Raw genomic sequence first — 8,301 nt, 5'->3', positions numbered from 1 at the left:
TCTCTGCCTCTTGCAATTTTATCACACCACTCTTTAGCCTTTGTATCCATCAGCGGATCTAAATCAGTGTCATAGAAGACAACAGTATCCGCATCTACATGGCTGACACCCATGGAAGGAGTGTGAGAAGAAAGAATAGCACAGAAGAATCGCTTGTCTTGGTTGAAGTTTTTTATGGATTCCTAAAACAGGGAGACAAGCAACTTAAGTACAAATTCACATCAATAAAGCATAAATCTCTAAACAAACTTTTTTACAGAATGAGAAGATCAGAAAAATTGCTTTCTTACTACTTCCCAAACCTACATTAAGCTCACAAACATTTTAAGTTATCTGACTGCCCACATTACAGATCTACACAGTTCAAAATTAATTTGTGTACCATTGAAACTATTAATTTATGGTGCAGTCGACCAGATAAAAATCTGAAGTTCTGTAGTCACATTATGTCCTATGACTAAACACACCTGACTGGGTTATCGCATTCTGTGCACGCTTCATCATTTTTCTTGTCTATTGCCTAAAGTGAATCCCTTCCACTGTGCTGCCTTGTGTTGCTTTAAGGCAAAGTATTCCTTTATGTTTTATACTGCATCTGACAGAAAGTGTAACAATGCAATTTGAAATAAAAACCAACTATATTGTTAATGTTTGCTCAAATTGTAGGCCCCAGAGGATACTGAGAATCTTACTGGGGAGGGAAATGAGCATACTTTCAATTTATCCTCAGGCAATGCCAGGGCACTCTACAAAAAACAAAAGCCCCTGGAGTAAGGCTGAGGAAGTGCCAACATAAAAACAGCAACTACACTTAAAGTACTAACTATGTAGATAGCTACAGATAATGAAAGCAAAAGCAATCAATCAAAATGCTATTGTGAAATAAAAAGCCTGCATTTCAAGCACAAATTACATACAAATGTAGGACAACTACTGGCATACCTCTTGGAAACACCCTGGATGCCTCATCAAATAGCAATATGGCTGACATACGTCATATATAATTACATAATTGACGCTATAGCTTCATACATAATTTGCTTAAATAACTAATGAAATTATGCAAATGAATTTTGCAAATGTATTAGACTTTCCTTTAGCATTTTCCCTCCCACTATGAGCTAATGTATTAGACTTTCCTTTAGCATTTTCCCTCCCACTAATCCCTTGAGTAAGAGGTCCTCTTACCAGATAATGCCAACTGTGAGCACCACTCTCATTAACTCTTATGTATGTGAGAAAATGGAAGTTCAATAAAAACTCCAGCATATCAAGCATTGGAATCATCTGTGTCAAAATCAACACGCGATGTCCTCTTGCTTTCAGCTTCCGAAGCAAGTCAGCCAGAGCTTCCATCTTGCCTGTTCATGAAATAAGAACCTGAAGGTTCTGCAGGTAGCATTCAACAATGAGAGAAAGCACATTCGCACAGTTATAACAGGTGGTGTATTTTTTAATACCTGAATCACGCTGCACCAGTCGGGGATCTGGAAACTGTAGAAAATGAGGCCTTGCTATCTGCTGCATTGAATGGAAGTAGGGAAGTATCTGTTCCTTTAGATTAAACTTCAAGACCTTCATCTCATGTGTATATGTATAAGGAGGATTTGCTACGTACAAACACGGAGTAGCAACAGCAACAGCTGGCAATACGCACAAATCTCTATAAAACAAATCCAAACTTTAATATACTAATTTTTAACAGCTTGGGCTATTAACTACTCAAAAATAGTAATAAAGAAGATGTCTGCAGGGAAGCATAAAGGACCTGGCTAAAGGTAATTAAAATTAAATAATCAGTAGATGAAGTTTTATGTTAACATCAAGTAAATGCAAAACCATGCAAGATCAGATCAAGATGGGGAAATTACTGCCATCCATAAAGTCACCCAGATAACCTGACTTATAACTCCTACTTTTTTTTGTAAGTATTCACACAAAAAATACAAAATATGTCAAAATAAAGTAGAATTGCTGTATAAGTAATAACAATTGCCGTGGACCTATTAAGAGTTATAAAATCTTACAATGATCTAAAATTATACATCAGGGATGCAAACAGATTCTGAATAAAGGCATTTAGCCTGCAATAAGGATAAAACAAGGCAACTCATTTATCACTTTTAGCATTTTGCAGTACTTTACATAAACACCCTGGTTTGGATGGTAGTATATAGCCATCAAATTTGTGCAAAGACTGCAAATAGATTTGTCTCAATTACCGAATAACAACATCCTTCAGGGCGATCTGTTCCTGCTTCAATGTCAGAATGAGTTCTTGCAATGGATCCTTTAGAACCTCCGAAGTATTTGAATATGGAAGGCAATTTGCAAAGCCAGCCCAGCACCATTTGTTAATCGTGGCAGAACAATGCCAAGAGATTTTTCTTTCACTGATCCTAGAGCAAATTTCCAACAAGTCTCTGCCATACAGGGGGGTTCTCGAACAACGACGCTCATTCCCAAAATATATTTTGTCCAGGTGTTCCTTTAGTTGTTCTTTTTCTTCTATGATACCCTTTAAATTCAAATTTTTTTTCTGAATATATTTTGACCAGATAAAGCTTATGCAAAAAAGAAATTTATGTAAAAGAAAGTTGAAATTAAGGATAATTTAGTTAATGCAAGAGTTCTATGAATGACTATGAGAGAAGATGTGAGCAGGAGAAAAGCTGACTATTAGAATAGTATTTGTGATACAAGGGCAGATGTTAGGATTGGTATTTTAATGAAAAATAAATCTGCTTTCCTATTCTATGTTTAATAGCAAAAATATAATGGCACTTTCAAACTACCATTGGAGAGTCCACCAGTACAGATGGACAAGACTAGTCAATTACAATATTCTACATGCTGTAAATATTAAAGCTTTGACTATTTTCAGATATGCACAGATGAATCTGGTAAACTATACATTGTTCGTGATCAAGTATTAAAAGTTAGCATAGTACCTGAGCTGAACACAGAAGTGTAGATACTGATTTAGAGTCAGTAAAGTCATCCACTGTTACATTAACAAATTCATTTTTCCAGGAAAGCAGCAAGACAAGAAAAATATTTTAATGAAGAAAAAAAATTTAATTTCACAGATACATGATATTACAATATGAGGATATCGTAGCTTCTAGAAATTCGATTTCTAGATAGTTAAAAAGTTAAAGAAAAAAAAGATTAAAAAAAAAAAGAGAAAAATGTGAATTGAATCATGTAGCACCTTACCTTGATGCTTCAGAGACTGTCTACCAGTAAGTTGACAGAATTGACTGTAAGATAAAGTAAATGTTTTCCCTCTAAACTGTAATGTTACAGGCTTCTCTGGCTGAGCAATTCTCTCTTGTGCTCCAGCTGTGGAAGCCATTGGGCTGAATACTATCTTGCTGGCTGTTAAGAGAAGACAAAAAAGGTACAAAGTTTAAAAAACAGAATTTCCTCACTGTACACGGCAGGATTTGAATGCTTATCCCATGCATATAGTGTGCCCTATTTCCAATGAAGGGCAATTTTACTCCAGACATAACTCTTGGGTTGCACTTAACTGCAAACAGACTAGGTCTCTCTCTAATACTGCGTGTTCTTAAACTACACATGAAATGTTCTTCCCCTCAGCACCACTGGTAGACCTATAAAAAAAGAGGATGGTTTCCTAGACACAGTTTGCCTGGTATTTCACATGGGTACTCATTTGATTTGACAACATGCAAAATTTGCAAGGGCTTCAGAAGTCTGCACAGGTATATTTTAAGCAAAGTTCTGGGGGAAAACAACCACAGAATAAGAGATCTTTTCCTGTACAACTCATTTTTAGCAATAAAAGAAGTTCTTAGAACAGTCAAGACCACAAAAGAATAATTATCAGATATAATTTTCAGTCTCCCCTCATTCCAAATGCTTCCCATGGAACCATGTGAAAACTTACACTGCACCCAGCTGAAATCAATATGTGGAGAACTTAGAAAAGGCCTGAAAAAGAGCGTGGTTGAAATACTGCACTGCATCCCAATCACCTGAGAACAGTCTGTTCGAAAGGGCCATACTATATAAAAAAAGACACAGTTAATATTGACCGTTAGTAGTGGATCAGCAGAGACCCAGAGAACGGGACAGAGATGATGCCTAAGTCTGATCAGTCAGTCAAGACTGACGTGTGAAAAGCTGTCTCACATGCTGCAGGTCAGGTCTGAAGAGAGAGTTTCATTAAGATGGCACACCTGGAGACCAGCACAAGTGCCAGCAAAATTTCCAGTGTTTGCACAATAGTATCATTCTGTTAATAAAAGACAGGCAGATAGATAATAGGGAACTTTGTTTTGATTTTGTGAGAAAATTTCCCTTAGAAAACTGCTAATGGAACTTGATATTCAAATATGTAATACACAAACACATTCATTTCTTCCCCAAATTCAAGCAATATTTTAAAAAAAAAAAAAAAAAAGACAACAAACCATTGCTTTCTGGTTTGTTGTATGTACAACACACCTTTCCTATGCTGATTTTCTGAAATCATGGCAAGGGGTTGTCCTCTCTGTATTTTCTCATGATGATGTGCCGTAACTGTTGCTGTGTCCACTGTCTGCTGCAACTGAGACCTTGAGAAGTCTCTAGTCCTGCCTTTGGGTTTCTGTCCATACTGCACTGGTATAAATAACCTAAAAATTAACAAATCGTCTTTCTACACATACAAAAAATATACATGAAGAGGTTGTTAATCTTCCTAATACAAAATCAAGTTAAAAAGCAAATACTTATTTTTAGTCAGTAATTGAGCTAGAAGAGGTACCCAGCTGCAGAGCATATAGCAGGAGTGATTCTGCTTCTCTCAACATGCAGAAGAAACACCATATTCTGAAAAATGCAAATACACCAAATGCTCTGAGGCTCCAGTCTTCTCTGAAATATTATGTGGACGGCTACAAGCATGACCGATTTCCCATATTCCTTCATCACCTTTGGAGTCCGGAGACAGCAAGGCAACTCCCCAAAAGATGCTAATAAGGATCCAATCTCTTAATGGAGCAAACTCTTAACTATGGCTAGGTGCAATAGAAGTACAAAAAGCAGGGGATCGATACTTCCATGCACCTTCAGGCAGTCTGGTTTTAAAAAAATACTGCAATTGCAAAAGCTGACTTCACAATAACTGTTCCATGTATACTACATCAGGGAAACTAAAGATGTCTAAACGGTAAAAGAATGAGTTCTTTTTCTGCTTTAGGTATATATTTTAGCTATTGCTTCCAATTCTTAAATTTCATTAACTGACAAAGCTCCCTTCTGGCAGAACTGCCTAATAGAACCAGTGCAGAACATTCTCCTTGTCACCAGTTACAGCCGTGTGTTACACAAGCTGTCTGGAGCTTCAGTAACCATACTCCGTTTGTATCAGGTTAATTTGTTGTAAAATGTTTAAGTCTACATTGCTCTACAGCAGAATTCCATTCACTCCAAGACTCAGAACTGAACTCTCCCAACTGCTCTTCAGAGAGAAGTCAATAGCAAAAAAAAAACCCAAGGTAAAAATTTAATTTTTTTTCCTTCCCCTTCCCCCTCAAACACACATGCCCCAGATTTTAAGTGCTTCGCAAGCACGTCTTAGACTTAAAATTATCTAGGAGAAGGTTTAATTATTCTGCTTAGGAAACTCTACTGCAGAAGTCACTTCCACTGTTTGATCAAAACCACAACAGACTTCAACTCAATAGAATTTGGCAGGAAAGATCACAACTAAGCCTTTGTAAATTAAAAGAACTATTAAGTGGTAAAAAGCAGTCTGCTTTCCCTCAGAAAACTGGCATACAGGCTTCAGAAGTGATCAGTTTGGAAACAAAAGACAGCAAGAAAAACAAATGCTTCTGAATGAACCCCCTCAGCCCTCACAAATATTACTCATTTTCACCTGTTACTTAAAATCAGCCAATCAGTCACTGGAACACTGCATACCTATTTGGTTTAAGCTTCACTGGCTCAAGTCTGGGTGATGAAGGAGAACAGTAGATCTCTTCAACAAGCTTCCTAGTCACCTTCAGTTTTGGCAGTATTTGTGCTTCGTAGGCAGTCATTTGGTTTTCCATCCCAATCACATCAAAGAGAGACAAGTCTGCATGCTTAAGTTATTAAAAAAAAGAAAAAAAAAAAACAACCTAAGGAAATATTCTACTACCATTCATTTGTGGTAAAAGAAAATAATAGTAGTAATAATACCACATTATCTGAGAATGATTAAAAAGCTCACAGCTGGTGCCAGAATTAAACCAAAACATGGAGCAGCCAAGTGTCATGTGATTTTGCAGAGAACAGCTGCCGTTACTTTATAAGGTTCCAGCAACCTACACCATGAAAATAGAGCATTACGCTCATGTTACCAAGAGTCAAAAACAGGACAGCACCCTCAAATTACAAGCTCTGCAGTTAATTCAACTGCTCGTAACGCAAATATTTGTCTTTGTAGAACTGGCATTCCAGACTCATCTGTTTACTTCGATGCATTAACCCCACTTCCTTCACAAGCCTTTGACACTCACCCTGTCCTCCCACCCCAAAATGATTTTTACAACAGGCTTAAAGGAGTAACTACTTGAATTTCCCAGGAGACACAGTGCTACTTTTTTAGCTTTGTCCAGTCTTTCTTAAGCCTCTAGTATTGCTGAAATCACTAGGGGAAAAAAAAAAAAAAAAAAAAAAAAAAAAAAAAAGGATGAAATCCCTTGCAATATAACTTTAACAAACAGACTATAGTTAAAACTAAACTGTGGAATCTGACACAGCTTCTCCTCTCCAGAGCTGTACACAGCTTAACTATGCCCTTACTACTCCTCAGGACAAGAATGGCACCTTTCCCTTGATTCCAAGACCCATCAATTTCAGTTAATTAGGAAGTTGGAGCAAAACCAAGAAATGTTGCAAAATAGTCTGACCTCCTTTGGCAAGGATAGTAGATTTCCAGCATACCTACTAAATTCAGTACTACCATAAAGTCAATTATTATTATTTACAATCTTAGCAGTTGCTTCTAAAAATAAATGAATTAGCAATTCAGATTTTGAAATTTAATTGGAACCTGAATTATGTGTAAGAGATTTTATGTCCTAAGCCACCTGCTCTCCCAGTCAAATCAAGTCAAGCACAGAGAATTACTTCCCTACTCACCTTCCAAAGATCCCATCCTAATGCATTCAGCACTAGCGAAGCAGTTGTAAACTCCAGCGTGTCTAATACACAGGAAGAACTTGGAAGCCGGGGACTAATCAGATCAGGATGATTACACACCTTTAGCAGCTGCATCAGAATATGGAGGGCACTGACAAAGTGCCCACTTCTAAGACATTCTTGAGTTCTGTTATTTAAAATGAAAATATAATTTAAATTATCTTTAAAAAACAGTGCTCTTTAGGAGCTTAGGTCCTTCTGCACACTCAAATTGTCTTTCTGAATAAATCTGGTAACACTAAGTTTAAAAATGCAGTCTTCCATTCCTTTAGCTTCTCTCACATTCACACAAGCTTTTAATAATTTATAGAATATGTTCTGATTTTAAAATTCACGTTATCATAAACCTGAATTTCTGAAATAGCCCCTCTATTTCAAATGGAAATGACATAGGATAATATATGAAAAATATAGTCAATATTAAGGCCTTTCTTAACACTTGAGTAAATACCACTTTAAATTATCAAATTCATTAGAAAATACAAACTACACATATCAGAAAACAATGTAACAGATGACCTAGGATGCGCAGTTCCGAAATAACTTAAGAACTAAATTTAGACAAAAACTGACACATGGTCAATTGTCTAAGTTATAAATATTTTGTCCCAAATATAGTTTGTCCCATAAACTGCAAATACTGTTTATTTATGCTTCTTTTAAACTTGCAAAACACCTAGATCTAAATAAACAAACACAGAATGAAGAAATGGCTGAATGCAATTACCAGTAAATGTAGAACATGATTACCCTGCACAGCACTATGATTATGCCAATGTGCTTTAATCTTTAGGTTTTCCCATGACTCACTTAGAAATAACACGCTAACAAACGAGCTCTCTTATTGTAACTGGAATGGTGCCTAACTTTAACGGTGAATGAACAATTAAGAACTACTCAACAGATGTACCTTGGCTGAGACAAGATGTCTTTATACATTGACTTCTGCCGATTAGAAAGAGGACATGTAAGCACGTGGTCGTATTTCCTTGGTAACTGCTTCTCAACATGAATTTTGGACCTCCGCAAAATAAATGACTGTGCTACCTAAAAGAATACAGAACAATAATTTCCTAATTCTGTTTCCTCAGGGAAAGA

The 8,301-nt window shown here is 36.5% G+C and overlaps 1 non-coding gene across 1 annotated transcript; it reads right to left on the bottom strand.

The window, feature by feature from the left end:
* Nucleotides 1-646: 646 nt before the first annotated feature.
* LOC118452384 lies at nt 647-785 on the bottom strand. The gene has a single exon (XR_004842154.1). It is a non-coding gene; the product is annotated as a small nucleolar RNA SNORA49 (small nucleolar RNA).
* Nucleotides 786-8,301: the final 7,516 nt, after the last annotated feature.

Source organism: Egretta garzetta, unplaced genomic scaffold (genome assembly GCF_000687185.1).
Source record: "Egretta garzetta isolate BGI_Z169 unplaced genomic scaffold, ASM68718v1 scaffold25, whole genome shotgun sequence".
NCBI lineage: Eukaryota > Metazoa > Chordata > Aves > Pelecaniformes > Ardeidae > Egretta > Egretta garzetta.
Note: the sequence above shows the minus strand (reverse complement) of the source record. Positions and strands in the feature narration are given on the sequence as shown.